This window comes from Parambassis ranga, chromosome 2 (genome assembly GCF_900634625.1).
Source record: "Parambassis ranga chromosome 2, fParRan2.1, whole genome shotgun sequence".
NCBI classification, from domain to species: Eukaryota; Metazoa; Chordata; class Actinopteri; family Ambassidae; genus Parambassis; species Parambassis ranga.
The window spans coordinates 40692121-40692374 of record NC_041023.1 but is presented as its reverse complement, the minus strand read 5'-3'; positions in this window follow the sequence as shown (position 1 = coordinate 40692374).

Here is a 254-nt window from a genome sequence, read left to right as displayed (position 1 = left end):
TTATTTTTTTATTTTATTTTTATTTTATTTACTTATTTATGCCTATGCCTAAAATAAGTCTACTGTTTTTTAGTTTAATTGTCATGTGAAGGGAACTCGCAAACTAAGAATTTCTCAGTGTAACTGTGAAGTGCTGTGCATTTGACAAAAAACTTCTTGAATCTTAAAGATTAAAAGAGTAAAAGTTAGGCTCTTATTTTGAAACCGCACGCCGGAAGTCCTGTTATTTCGTGAGATTTGACGCCAAAGGCTGG